We start from the raw sequence: 13,518 nt of genomic DNA on the forward strand, positions 1-13,518 counted from the left end.
CAGGTATAGTAGGGAGAGATGGTGCCTATAGTAGCAGTGGGGGGATAATAGCCTCTGGGAAGGGACTGGGGCTGTGGGATAGCAGGTATAGTAGGGAGAGATGGTGCCTATAGTAGCAGTGGGGGGATAATAGCCTCAGGGAAGGGACTGTGGCTGTGGGATAGCAGGTATAGTAGGGAGAGATGGTGCCTATAGTAGCAGTGGGGGGATAATAGCCTCAGGGAAGGGACTGTGGCTGTGGGATAGCAGGTATAGTAGGGAGAGATGGTGCCTATAGTAGCAGTGGGGGGATAATAGCCTCTGGGAAGGGACTGGGGCTGTGGGATAGCAGGTATAGTAGGGAGAGATGGTGCCTATAGTAGCAGTGGGGGGATAATAGCCTCTGGGAAGGGACTGGGGCTGTGGCATAGCAGGTATAGTAGGGAGAGATGGTGCCTATAGTAGCAGTGGGGGGATAATAGCCTCTGGGAAGGGACTGTGGCTGTGAAATTACAGGTATAGTAGGGAGAGGTAGCAACAATTACACATGATTTACACAAGAATTACACATGAAAGTACAGTTCCCAGTATCCACCAAAACAAGACTTGGGGCTTCGGGACAGGTCAAGTTTACATTATTCATGCCTAAAGACACACAGTGCTGGGTATACATAACTGAGTCAGCTGTTTTAGGCAGACACATTAGTAACTGCCCCTTGTTGAGTACAGGAATATATATAGCTTTGTGTAGCAAAGAAATGCTATAGTAACAGAAGAACCACAAAACTAAAGGTGTGAAGGCAATGTATCAGGAAAGCTGCTGTTGCTTTCAGTTTCCCCTTTATTTTCCATAAACCAAGCTACTAATACAAGTCCCGCCTGACGGTTCCCCCGCACAGCCAATCCTGTATCTGCCCCCCTATCGCCTTTCAGCTTTGCTTGTGCATCAGAAACCGGATCCATCTTTGTACTCCTTATTCCTATGGCAGAGGTGGGAACTGTTGCTCAGAGCCCATTGTGTGCACCTGTATCCCTATCTACCCGGGTGCACCTGTATCCCTATCTACCCGGGTGCACCTGTATCCCTATCTACCTGGGTTCACCTGTATCCCTATCTACCCGGGTGCACCTGTATCCCTATCTACCTGGGTTCACCTGTATCCCTATCTACCTGGGTGCACCTGTATCCCTATCTACCTGGGTGCACCTGTATCCCTATCTACCTGGGTGCACCTGTATCCCTATCTACCTGGGTGCACCTGTATCCCTATCTACCTGGGTGCACCTGTATCCCTATCTACCTGGGTGCACCTGTATCCCTATCTACCTGGGTTCACCTGTATCCCTATCTACCTGGGTTCACCTGTATCCCTATGTACCCGGGTGCATCTGTATCCCTATCTACCTGGGCGCACCTGTATCCCTATCTACCTGGGTGCACCTGTATCCCTATCTACCTGTGTGCACCTATATCCCTATCTACCCAGGTGCACCTGTATCCCTATCTACCTGGGGGCACCTATATCCCTATCTACCTGGGTGCACCTGTATCCCTATCTACCTGGGTGCACCTGTATCCCTATCTACCTTGGTGCACCTGTATCCCTATCTACCTGGGTGCACCTGTAGCCCTATCTACCTGGGGGCACCTGTATCCCTATCTACCTGGGTGCACCTGTATCCCTATCTACCCAGGTGCACCTGTATCCCTATCTACCTGGGGGCACCTTTATCCCTATCTACCTGGGTGCACCTGTATCCCTATCTACCCGGGTGCACCTGTATCCCTATCTACCCAGGTGCACCTGTATCCCTATCTACCTGGGTGCACCTGTATCCCTATCTACCTGGGTGCACCTGTATCCCTATCTACCTGGGGGCACCTATACCCCTATCTACCTGGGTGCACCTGTATCCCTATCTACCCGGGTGCACCTGTATCCCTATCTACCCAGGTGCACCTGTATCCCTATCTACCTGGGGGCACCTTTATCCCTATCTACCTGGGTGCACCTGTATCCCTATCTACCTGGGTGCACCTGTATCCCTATCTACCTGGGTGCACCTGTATCCCTATCTACCTGGGTAGGGACCTAATGCTGCATTCTACTGTCACTCATACTGTCATATAGATTGTAAGCTCTACGGGGCAGGGAACCTCCATTCTCTTGTGTCTTTGATTCTTAACTTATTGCATCTTGTATCCTGTATCTTGTATTTATCTGTATTTATTGTTATACTTTGTATTTATATATTATCTTATTAACCCCCTGTTTGTATTAATGTATTCTACTGTACAGCACTGCGTACATAAGTAGCGCTTTATAAATAAAGATATACATACATACATACATACATACATACTCCCTTAAACTGCTTATGTGCCCAACTTCATTCCAAGGGATATTACCATTGTTATTATCTATGTGTATACTATATCATTGCCTACCTCTCTCTGGAAAAGGACAGGCATTCTTTTAGGGGGTCTACATACCTATTTTTTCTTGTATTTAGTATGATTTTTATACCATCAACTTAGCCCGCAGCACTTTACAGAAATTGTCCATCAAAGCTGTTAAAGAGTCTTGTTGAGCCTTTAAAGATCCCCACACAACACAAAAACCCCTAATATACTGTACTTCCACCTGCAGCCCCAAAATGCATTTCACCTGTCCTGCAGAGTAGGACAAATTTTGTCTTTTTGTTAAGAATCATTATAAATAGGCAGATATTATTTCAAAAAACCATGGCATGTAAGAACAATACAATTAAATTAAGAGAAATGTAAGCAAAAATGGCTGATATTGCTCTTCTGACTGGTTATAAATAGGTTCAGCTATATATGACCAGGGTTTACTGTGCCTAAATACGTTGAAGGTATAAAGAGCTAAGCATTGCTAGTAACCCAATGGAGAATGGAATGTTCTTGACCGGAAGGTCATGGAATGGATTGTAAACATCACAGTTCAAAGAGAGAAACTTCACCCACTGCTCAGAGCCAGCAGCTGCGGATGGAGGAATGGTATAGTTCCCATAGTGCTCTGCAGGGAGCCATGAAACGTACCCCGTCCTCTCCCTAATGTCCCCCGGGCAAGCCATTCTGCAACTGAGAGGCCTACAACCAACATGGCTTTGGAATCCCAGAATGCAAGGAAATATAAAGAGATAATGGGGCATATTTATAAAAAGGGTTAAAGGCCACTTACCGCAGGTCACCAGAGGAGAAAAAATCCTTAACAAGTGAGTGGGCAACTGTGGAGTTGTCCTCTGCTGATCTGTGCTGAACTCCTAAAATATGCCCCACTGACTGGGCTGGTTTTATAGCAGTGCAACAAGGGAATTTGGAGAGCCACAGATGGTACATCCCGGAATGTTGTAAATTTTTCCTTCCTCGGGGTGATCTCCATCCTTATTTCATTGTTATCTCTCTGTCCCTGTCAAGTAGAGCTTGCAATCTAATTTCACTTACACTGGAATACAAACACACACTATGCCAATGGTGAAGAGCATCCGAGAAAGTGAGCCCCAGGTACATGCACGTGGTGGGACCCTCTTACTATGATTGCTGACCTTGAACATCTATGAAGTCATCAGAAGAAATTCAGACCAGGTGCAGGTCATAAAGTAGAAGAAGACTTTAGGTTTGTGCAATAGGGTCAATCACTGCCTGAAGACTTTCAGACCCTTTTACTGCTATTGAACAGAACTTGGATCCCTCTGACTTTGACTAACGCTTGTTGAAGGTTTTTATATGAGTTCTATAGGGTCATATTTAAGCAGGAGCAGCAACTGGTAGCAAGCCTCGAAGGCAAATTTAGTGGCCAAACAAAGCACCACATTACGTGTCCCACCTGGATGCCCAGTTTATGACTTTGGTCTCTCTCATTCGGGAGAATTACTACTATCTTCTGCTTTTTCTGAGTTTATTTACTCTCTGAAGAATGGAACTGGGCAGTGCTCCATAATCTCCTGTTTATATTGTACTTTATTGTCTGCCTTATTCCTCTGGGTCTGGCTTTAACTTTTGAACAGTAGTGTGGAACCATCCACTCTTGGAGAATACACAAAGGTCATGAAGACAGCACCATGGTCAGAACTGAACCCAATACCCCATTCCTGCAGCTACCATGCATTATGGTAACCTTTTTTTTTTTAACTTTTGCTGCCTATAAGCCAGTTATGCTCGGTAGACCCCCCCCCCCCGACTTCCCAAGAAGAATGAAAGAATGCTACCTCCCTCATCTTTGATAGGTTCCCATACACACATGTCCCTTGTACAGCAGTGTGGAACCATCCACTCTTGGAGAATACACAAAGGTCATGAAGACAGCACCATGGTCAGAACTGAACCCAATACCCCATTCCTGCAGCTAACATGCATTATGGTAACCTTTTTTTTTAACTTTTGCTGCCTATCAGCCAGTTATGCTCGGTAGACCCCCCCCCCCCCCGACTTCCCAAGAAGAATGAAAGAATGCTACCTCCCTCATCTTTGATAGGTTCCCATACACACATGTCCCTTGTACAGCAGTGGGTCTACACCCCTAATAACTATTGCCCTAAGCCTGGGCCTACGTGGCTTTCCCGCAAATCCAGGGTGTGATGTTTTGGGAATGTTTTGGCTCCCTTATGTCTTTATATTATACATTAGATCTAAGATAGAGTGATGCATGTAAGGACACACCGTGCCAACACTGCTGGGCTCGCGCCATTGAGGCCAGGCTCTTCATCTTTTAAATAATGAATTAAGTGGCATGTATTAATCCAGCACGTTATCATTTCCTCTGGAGCATCACTTACCTAAATAAACTATGCTATTTCAATAGAGACTTTTGCATAATTAAGAATAGAATGAGTCGGGTACAGCTGCAATGTTGATGTGGAACATACAAAAGCACAGGATATGGGCCATTGTCTTAGGTCAGCTCTTTTGAATGTGGATTGGCACTAGCGGGCCTTTGTTCCCTGCACAAAACATTATACAAATACACCAGTGGCTGCCCTGCTAGGGGCACAGTTTACAATACACAGTCCCTCTGTGACTTTAAAGGACCAATATTCTTTTATCATTTTAAGTTCCCCACAGGTTAAAATAAGAGAAATATCAGATTATATCTGTTTATAATTCTCATGAGAAACACCACTGAGATATTTAAGATGCAGTCACTTGTTTGAAAAGCTCCTATACTTCAGTGTTATCTGTTTCTTTTTTCTCACCAGACCAGACAAATCAATCCCACAAGGGCAGTACAGTGGCTAATGGTCAGCATAGCAGCCTGATGGCTCTCAGTTCAATTCCACCCTGGGCACTATCTGCAAAGAGTTTGTATGTTCTCCCCATGCTTGTGTAGGTTCCCCCCGGTACTCCAGTTTTTTCCTATGCTCCCATGCTCCAAAAAAATAGAGGCAGGTTAACTGGCTCCTGATAAAACTGCCAATAGTGTGCGTGAATGGGAACTTTGATTGCAAGCTCTATTGGGCTAGGAACTGGTGTGAAAGATGAGCAATGTAAGTTAATGCTGCATAACTGTGTTGGTGCTCAGTAAAGGATATTACTTATATGACTAATATGGCTGAATATGGCTTCTTCCCCATTGGCAACCCAGAGTAATGAATGAATTAAAAAACATTTGGGAACTGCGGTACTTGCAATGTAGGCATCGTCCATCACATTGCCTAAAGGTGGACAGACAGGGGCCAATAAAAACTGACGACAGTCAGCAGCTTATCAGCCCCTGTATGGGGGCCCTCAGGCATCTGTCCGATAGTTGGGCAGGTTAAAAAATCCCATCGGGATGAGAAGCACATGAGCTAATTGATGTGGTCCTCTTTCTGACAGCCTGTATCCAATCAAAGTGATCTGATTACCTAGGGCCAAATGGTTGGATCAATCCAATATCACCAACCTCAATGTGGGCAGGGCATATCGAAGGAAGATCCACTCACCTGACAACTGTGTCAAATCGGTTTCAGTATATGGTCATATGGTTTAATTCATTCAGATGCACAAGCAGTGGAGCACCAGTGCACACAAGATGCTGCAGGGGCAGCAGTGCCCCTGCCTGGGCCCTAAGGGGCACAATTTTACACCCTTTTAAACAGAGGTAGTTTATGAAACCTAATATTCCCCTGAGTGATACAGGGAAAGAAAAAAACAGAATAATCTAATGCCCATTCCTATGAATAGATCAGCAGGTTAGGTGCTGGATGATACTCCAGGGAATATTCTACAATAGGGATAAGGTAGCCTTTAACTAGACTTCCGCCTCCTGTCATTTATGTACCGGCCTGGAGTTCTACAACTACTCCAAATACCATCTCCCAATGATGGAGGCTCTGGAGTAAAAATGAGACCTTATGTAATGAGAAATAATGCACTCAGGCTGCGGCTGCTGGGAAATGCAAGGAACTGTTGACGAAGAGGTGTCAGCTAAGTGTCAGCTGAGCCACCCTGCAGGGTGCAAGTGTCACAGAGGTGACAATATCAGCACCGGACATTAACTGAGCGAGTCGCAGTCCACTCAGCTATTCTCAGGCGCACATCCGAGGACAGCGAGCTTTCCCAGAACATCACCAGCAACGTCATAAGGGCTCCCTATCACCAGAAATAGACCTTATTGTACAGCGCTGCAGAATATGTTGGCGCTTTATAAATAAATGTTAATAATAACACTGGTACAATGTAAGCAGGTTTAATTGAGCTTCTTTTTTTATATTTTGGTTTAGTTCAGTCTATACTGCCTACAGGCAACGTGTTAACAGCCCCCATAAATAATAATATAACATTACTAGTTACAGCAAAAGTGCAGTAACTGTTCAAAAAGATTTTAAAGGGCCAGTGACTCCATCCGCCAGCTAAATATGCCTTGTCAGCAACATTGCTGTTTTATAGGAGAAAGGTTGTCATCCGACAGGCATGTAGAGGGCCATGAATGGCATTTGACCCCTTACTGGCCATTAAATAAATGATGTAATAGACCATACTTGAGCCAGTTGAGCTTGTGTGCAATGTTGCAGTGCTAACACCATCCCTTGCTGACTGTATTCACTGTAGATAACAAGTTAGGGGGCTTGCAGTAATCTAATGGGCTGTCCAATGAATAGACCAGTTATAACCCAGATTGGTGGCTTTCGGCAGTCGGTAGTCACAGTACGACAGCAGCTAAAGGGATGTTATTTAGCACTTTCCTTACCTAGAAGTGTGGAAGGCACAGAAGCATAGGACGGCTGAGTATGAGTATGCAACTCCTTTCTGCACGCAGCATGCAAAGGGTTAACCCACTATAAACCTGACTTGGGCATCGCTCAGAGAACCTATTGCAACCAGCTGCCTCATGTGCAAAGCTCTGTCATAAACACTTGGATTGGACTCAGCCAGTTGTCATGGATAAAAATTAATACCATGTGAATGCAGCCTTTCTTGTGTTCTCCATACAACTGATATTTAATGTGGGCTTAGATGCTAAAAAGAATAATCCACATTGTGCTCCTTCTTCCCGAGGACTTCCTTTAAAGGAGACCTTGGCACCCAGCGTGGCCGTCGGGGCAGACGGAGGTGTCGGCAGTCAGAGACTGGAGGGTTTTAGTGTGTCTAGGTTGGCTACCACTTGTCGCTTTCAGGTAGATCCGAGCAGTGCAAATGCAGGCACAGGGGCAATATGTGGCCCTATAAGAGATTTGTATGGGCCCTAGCCGATGTTCTTGTCTATTTGCCAATATGGTTTCTATAAATACTAGAGTACTGTAGAAAGCTGCCATTGTCATGGCCACATCTTCCTTACAACCTCCCACAGCCCTCCTATTGTATTCTAATCACCTAGCAAAAGCCAACAGGGGGCGTGAAAAGTTGAGTATTGGGTGTGGCCTAATATCATGGGGTGTGGCCAGTTGAACAGGACCCCAATGAAACTCTCCATAACAAGATCAGCTTCTGATATTTTCTTATAGTCTCGCATAGAATAAAACTAATAAAAGTCCTTCCCACTGCTAAGCACTATTTTTTATTAATGGTTAGTTAGTTGAAGTTCCCTTTAAATAGAGGCAATTAACCTGTGATTGGCTACTTACTGTCCCTGTTGGAGCGGTGGGGATTCCAATGCACAATTGCAGAGCAGTGAACTAGTCCCATGTAATTAGGAACATAATGATCTAGTCCTGGATATATGTAAAACCAGGTTACTATAGGTCACTATATTAGTAGCACCAGTGGTGTAAAAATAGAAGAAGCAGTTGTAGATATTTTTTGCAGGGGGGCCCGGTGCAGAGTATAACGATCAGATATGCCCAGAGTGGATTATTATCACCCTAAAGACATGGAGTTAGTTGTACAGGTTGAACATCTTTGATATAAGGAGCAACTGACCCTATTGTGCCATTCTATATAGACTGCCCTTCAGTTGCAGCCCCCTCCCAAAAAGGAGGTATATCTATGGGGGGCAAGGCTGCTCCATTTCACTTCTCCCTTCTGCTTCTGATATATGGGCAGTCTCATTGCTTGTATCCCAGCCCTCTGATCCTGCCAGGTACATCTATGGAGGCAAGACTGCTCCATGTCCCCTCTCCCTTCAGCTTCTGATATATGGGCAGTCTCATTGCTTGTATCCCACCCCTCTGATCCTGCCAGGTACATCTATGGGGGCAAGGCTGCTCCATGTCCCCTCTCCCTTCAGCTTCTGATATATGGGCAGTCTCACTGCTTGTATCCCACCCCTCTGATCCTGCCAGGTACATCTATGGGGGCAAGGCTGCTCCATGCCCCCTCTTCCTTCAGCCTCTGATATATGGGCAGTCTCATTGCTTGTATCCCACCCCTCTGATCCTGCCAGGTACATCTATGGGGGCAAGGCTGCTCCATGCCCCCTCTTCCTTCAGCCTCTGATATATGGGCAGTCTCACTGCTTGTATCCCACCCCTCTGATCCTGCCAGATGGAAATGTTAAAGCCCCCAGGAACGTTGTGCTTTGTACTTTAATAACTGAGGGGTTAATCCACACTAGACACCCCCTATGCTGGGTTCTCTGTACATATTGTGCGCGTATTTGCACCAGAACGTGGGGCTGATTACAAATAATCACTCTTCACCCATTTTCCTGCAACAACAACAAAGGTACTAAATTATGTATAGAGAGTAATTTAAGCTTTACATTCATTTTATCTCTAAGTACAGATATGTAGGCACCCGGCACGCAGGTGTTGAAATTCTCTCTATTCTGCATGGTTTTGGTATATAGTGATGCATTTTCATACAATAATAAAATAAAGCAGGCAGGCACACAGCTGTAACACTCTACCATTGCAAGGGGCCCCGTTGGCTCTTAGGGCCCAGAGCATCACTCTTTATACCGACCCTGTGCAATACACGCTGTACCCCCTAACCCTGTCACTGATGCATTGGGTAACGGGCTTTTCATTGTCATAATAACCAGGCCAGTAAATGCACTTAGCTCCAAACCTCAACCCAATAGGCCATCAGGCTTCCCAGCACATTCAGTCCCTATGCCTCTTGGGTAGTGGTTCCCAAACTGTGGGGCTCGCTCTCCCAGGGTAACTTGAAGTAATGGGAAGGGGGCACAGTGAACACTAAATTCCATTAGTGATACACTGATACTAACAGGGCTTTTACCAAAAGTTGGACTTCCAAATGGGACATGAACTTAAAAAGCCTATCAATGACTGCTCTAGCTTGGAAATCACTGCTTTAAACCACATCGAAATATATACAGGATATATTATATAGCATAGTAAGCCCACACCTCACATTAATTGCCTTAGTATCATATACTGTCCAAACTGATTGAAAGAATCCTTTACTTATTCACTCTACCATTTAAAATGTTATCCTTGAACCAACAAATGTATTTGTAGCTGTAATATTGGTGTGTAGGCGCCATCTCAGTGCATTGTGCCTGAGTCTGAGCTTTCAGCCAGCGCTACACATTAGAACTGCTTTCAGCTAACCTATTGTTTCTCCTACTCCCATGTAACTGGAGGAGTCCCAAGCCGGACTTGGATTTCTTACTATTGAGTGCTATTCTGATACCTACTGGGAGCTGCTATCTTGCTCCCTTCCCATTGTTCTGCTGATCGGCTGCTGGGAGGGGGGGGGATATCACTCCAACTTGCAGCTCAGCAGTAAAGCGTGACTGAAGTTTATCAGAGCACAGGTCACATGGCCGTGGCACCCTGGGAAATGAAGAATATGGCTAGCCCCGTGTGAAATTTCAAAGTTAAATATAAAATAATCTGTTTGTGTTTTAACTGATGAGACAGAGATTGTCTATTGGTTACTGCTCCCACGGAGCTTACAATCTAAGGTTCCTATCACACACTGGACTAGGAGGAACTTTCGTGACAGAAGAAGATTTCACAGCACAACTGTACCCCCACTTCTGAGGCTGAAGTGCCAAAGATGGCAGGAAGTCCAAATGACCAAACTGCCAGTTATAGTTTTATGGCCACACAAGGGAATATCAGGCAGAAATGCAGACTTCTCTAATCCAGGCTGTAACAGTTTTTCTGTATGAAGGCAATCCTGGCCAGGAGAGGGTCTGCCAAGGCTTTATTACTGGCGTTACGGCACACAGGGCTTTTTGACTTCCGCACTGCATGCAAGAGTTAACAGCTGGCGTATTTATGTAAGGCTTGTACTTCTGTTTATTAATCTGGGAGCGAGAAGAAAAAGGCCCCGTGGCTCAGGTCACTGAGATACTCCTGATGCAGGGAAATAAATATAAGGCATGTAATGTAACCTGAGATTATTTACATGCACGCTCCCGCTGTGAGAGCCACTATACCAACCCATCTGCTGCCATTCATGGTGCTGCCCGCCGTAACAAAGCGACTTTCTGCACTAACTTCCACATGAAACTGCCTGATCATATTAGTATGTGCACACAGGAACCTAGGAGTGGGAGCTGCCATAGAGCCGACATTCTGCACTAACTGCCACACGAAACTGCCTGATCATATTAGTATGTGCACACAGGAACCTAGGAGTGGGAGCTGCCATAGAGGCTTCACCAGGCAGCTGAGGTATTGACCATCAGTAACATTTAGTAGTCATAGATATATCTGTATGCAAAGCATTATACCAGAACCACATGCAAGTGGTCAATACCAGAATATGAGCTATAGATAGATATGGATATATCAGATAGATAGATAAGTATAGATAAGATAAATAAATAGATAATAAATAGATATAGAAGGATGTTATATAGATAGATATAGAAGGACTGTGATGAGATAGAATGAGGGATAGACAGACAGACATCTATTATAGATAGATAGATAGATAGATAGATAGATAGATAGATAGATAGATAGATAGATAGATAGATGGATGGATGGATGGATGGATAGATAGATAGATAGATGGATAGATAGATAAGATATATAAATAGATACAGAAGGATATATTATATAGATAGATATAGAAGGATGGTGATATAAGGTCAATGAGGAAGTAATCAGATAAAGAAGATAAAAGGAAGGAAGGATGGATAACAGATAGATATAGAAGGTCAGTGATTGGATAGATAGATAGATAGATAGATAGATAGATAGATAGATAGATAGATGATAGATAGATAGATAGATAGATAGATAGATAGATAGATAGATAGATGATAGATAGATCGATGATAGATAGATAGATAGATAGATAGATAAATGATAGATGGATAAACAGATAATAGTTGATAGATAGATAGATAGATAGATAGATAGATAGATAGATAGATAAATGATAGATATATAGATGATGATAGATAGATAGATAGATAGATAGATGATAGATAGATAGATAGATAGATAGATAGATGATTAATAGATAGATAGATAGATAGATAGATAGATAGATAGATAGATGATTATAGATAGATAGATAGATAGATAGATAGATAGATAGATAGATAGATAGATGATAGATAGATGATAGATAGATAGATAGATAGATAGATAAAATAAATGAAGATAGATTAAATATTACACAGAAGGGCAGTAATATAGATATAGAATGAAAAAAGTTAAAGATAGATGATAGATAGATGATAGATAGATAGATGATAGATAGATAGATAGATAGATAGATAGATAATAGATAGATAGATAGATAGATAATAGATAGATAATAGATAGATAATAGATAGATAGATAGATAGATAGATAGATAGATAGATGGATAGAGTAAATAAAGATAGAAGATGATAGATAGATAGATGATAGATAGATAGATAGATGATAGATAGATAGATAGATAGATAGATGATATAGATAGATAGATAGATAGATAGATAGATAGATAGATAGAAAGATAGATAGATGATAGATAGATGATAGATAGATAGATTGATAGATAGATAGATAGATAGATAGATGATAGATAGATAGATAGATGATAGATAGATAGATAGATAGATAGATAGATAGATAGATAGATGATAGATAGATAGATAGATAGATAGATGATAGATAGATGATAGATAGATAGATAGATAGATAGATAGATAGATAGATAGATGATAGATAGATAGATAGATAGATGATAGATAGATAGATAGATAGATAGATAGATAGATGATAGATAGATAGATAGATAGATAGATAGATGATAGATAGATAGATAGATAGATAGATAGATAGATAGATAGGGATCAGGGAAGTGCTTTTATTATTATAACTACACATGAGTAGTAGAAGCTGAATGCTAACTATGGGGCTCATTTACATCCGTAAGTGCAATGAGCAAAGTGCAATTTCAAGTGCAACCAGCATGATTTTTTCAATAATGCAGTGGTTTTTTTTCCCAGAATTCCAGCATCATTGTGATGGCAAGGGGCAGTTGTGCCTGACGCAATTGCCCAGAATATTTTTTAAGTCCAGTTGGCGTCATTTCTGTGTGAGAGTTACCTGTGCACTGTATTTTTTTTAGATACAAGTGGGAACCCTGGTGCTACCCCCTGGTCTGGGATGGTGCTATCTCCGGGTCTCTCTGTGCCAATAGAGGCAGCAGAGCAGGATTCAGTGGCACATGGGTTTGTGTTGCTGCGCTGCAGCCTGGGTTTGATTCTAACCAGCGCACTATTGCCAAGGAGGGGCAAGGGGGTGTTTGTGGGTTTCCTCTGTTTTATTTCCACGCTCCAAAATATACAGGAATGTTAATTGGCTCCTGATAAAATTGGCCACAGTATGCAATAGGGACATTAAACTGTAAGCTCCGTGGGGCAGTGAATGATGTGTACGTGCAATATAGATATGGCATAATCCCTGCATTGCTAGGGCAGCGGGCATTGGTTTGGCTCTGCAGCACCCCAGGGACCCCATTTGGAGATAAGTGAATAGAATAAACATTATGTAATGGCTGAGGGCATTTTGCCTTAGTGCCACTCTGTGCCCGTGGGTATCACTTCATACCACAATACGCAGAGTCCCTCCATCCGCCTCCCCACTGGTTTGGAAACGTTGCCATACAGAAGTGCAATATAAATCCAAGCTGAGCTACAGGGGGCACCGCAGTACATAATCCCGCCAGTGGGCATG

This window comes from Xenopus tropicalis, chromosome 1, assembly GCF_000004195.4.
Source record: "Xenopus tropicalis strain Nigerian chromosome 1, UCB_Xtro_10.0, whole genome shotgun sequence".
Lineage (NCBI taxonomy): Eukaryota > Metazoa > Chordata > Amphibia > Anura > Pipidae > Xenopus > Xenopus tropicalis.